This window comes from Nomascus leucogenys, chromosome 22a (genome assembly GCF_006542625.1).
Source record: "Nomascus leucogenys isolate Asia chromosome 22a, Asia_NLE_v1, whole genome shotgun sequence".
In the NCBI taxonomy this organism is placed as follows: domain Eukaryota; kingdom Metazoa; phylum Chordata; class Mammalia; order Primates; family Hylobatidae; genus Nomascus; species Nomascus leucogenys.
In genome coordinates this window covers 38,156,428-38,158,688 of record NC_044402.1, presented here as the reverse complement: position 1 = coordinate 38,158,688, position 2,261 = coordinate 38,156,428, and the positions used below count along the sequence as shown (strand labels likewise).

The 2,261-nt window shown below is 39.1% G+C and overlaps 1 pseudogene; it reads right to left on the bottom strand.

Annotated features, from left to right (window-relative positions):
• Positions 1-1,768: 1,768 nt before the first annotated feature.
• On the bottom strand, positions 1,769-2,052 carry LOC100605293 (annotated as a pseudogene).
• Between the last annotated feature and the right edge of the window lie 209 nt (positions 2,053-2,261).

Below are 2,261 nucleotides of genomic sequence, written 5' to 3'. Positions count from 1 at the left end.
TTTGTTCTGATCTTTGTTATTTCTTCTGCCGGGTTTGGGTTTGGTTTTGATTTGTTCTTATTTCTCTAAATTCTCAAGGTGTGAGCTTAGATTGTCTATTTGTGCTCTTTCAGAGGTTGATGTAGGTATTTAATGCTATAAACTTTTCCTTTAGCACTGTTTTTGCTGTATCCCAGAGGTTTTGATAAGTTGTGTCACTATTATTGTTCAGCTCATATAATTTTTTAAATTTCCACTTTATTTCATTATTGGCCCAAAGATCATTCAAGAGCAGATTATATAATTTCTTTGTATTTGTATAGTTTGGGGGGTTCCCTTTGGAGTTAATTTCCAGTTTTATTCTACTGTGGTCTGAGAGGATATTTGATATAATTTCTATTTTCTTAAATTTATTAAGACTTCTTTTGTGACCTATCATATGATCCATCTTGGAGAATATTCCATGTGCTGAAAAAAGAATGTATATTCTGCAGCTATTGGGTAGAATGTTCTGTAAGTATCTGTTAAGTCCATTTGTTCTAGGTTATAGTTTGTCCATAGTTTATTTGTTGACTTTCTGTCTTGGTGACCTGTTTAGTGCTATCAGTGGAGTACTGAAGTCCCCCACTATTATTGCATTGCCATCCATCTCATTTCTTTGGTCTTGTAGTAATTGTTTTATAAATTTGGGATTGTCAGTGTTAGCTGCATATATATTCAGGATTATGATATTTTCTTGTTGGACTAGTCCTTTTATCATTATATAATATCCATCTTTGTCTTAACTGTTGTTGCTTTACAATTTGTTTTGTCTGATATAAGAACAGCTACTCCTTCTCACTTTTGGCTTCCATTTGTGTGGACTATCTTTTTCCACCCCTTTAAGTTTATATGAATCTTTTATATGTTAGGTAAATCTCTTGAAGACAGCAGAAACTTGATTGGTGAATTCTTATGCATTCTGCCATTCTGTATCTTCTTGTTTTTTTTTTTTCAAACTCTATCCAGCTTTATTAAAGATACTGTCCATTCAGGCAGGACATGGGCAGACAATCATTAACAGTATATAACAACTCTCAAACTCCCTTCTTCAGTGGCCTACCAAAAATCAGAAGCCACTATAAAACCCAATGAAGTCTTATCTGATGCTCTGAACAGGGAAAGTTTAGAGTGAGGGTTGACATTTCACATTTAGCATGTTGTTTAACAACTTTTCACAAGCCAACCCTGACTTTCAGGGAGTGAAATGAAAATGGCAGAATTTATCTGAAGATCCACAATCTAGAAATGGAACCACTGCTCTTTTGACAGGTGCCATCTCAGTGGCATCACTGGAAAGTCCAGATTGCCTGACACACTGGTAACCAATGACTAGGGGTCAGGTCCCAACAGATGTCTGGGCTTAAGGGAGTTAAGTCTATGCTGAAAGATGGAAAGGGAGAAAAGGACATAAAAACAAATTCGTTTTTCCATACCACAAGGCTTTTGTGCCAAGGTGGCCATGTGTGTCAGTCAGGGAATCCCTCCTCTTGGGAGCCAAGAGGAAGTCTCTCAAAACTAGAAGGGAAAGGTATTTTCCTCACATCAATCCAGCTTCGGAGACTTTCTATTAGTGACATATGCCCCTTCCCCCTAAAACAACAGTGAAGTGTTCTGTGTGCTAACAACATAGCTTTAAAAAAAAAAAAGTAAAACAAAATTCTGCACTTTTATAAAACTTGATAAAAATAGTATTTCAAACTGTACAGTCACCAGAAGTACACAGTTATCAAAAATGCACACACTTCACTTAGTTCCAGAGTGCACCTTCAGCTTTCTGTGCCTGGTCTGTTTTGGCAACTCCATTTTCTGCAGGGTTATTCCCCCCCTTGCCGGCATCAGCTTTTCTCTTTTTCTCTTTGGGTACCTTCTCTCCCTTCTTTGCAGGGGCCTTTCTAGGCTTGGGCTTTGGCTTTGGAGGAGCAGGTTTAGCAGACAACCTCGCGGATCTTCTCTGTGGTTCGTCCTTCACCTTGGCTTTATCTCCCTTAGCATCCCCTTCAGCCTTTCTCTTGGGCATGGTGGCAGCCGCGGCGGCGGGACGTAGGTGCTGGATGCGGGATGCAGCGGTGCGCGGGCTTTGGTTGGTCCGGGGATCGTTCTCACCTCTTCGTCACACTGCTTCTGTATCTTCTAAGTGGAGCATTTAGGCTATTTACATTCAATGTTAATATTGAGATGTGATACTTTTTTTTTTCTGTTGTGTTCAAGCCCTGTGAGATTTATGCTTTAAGGAGGTTCTA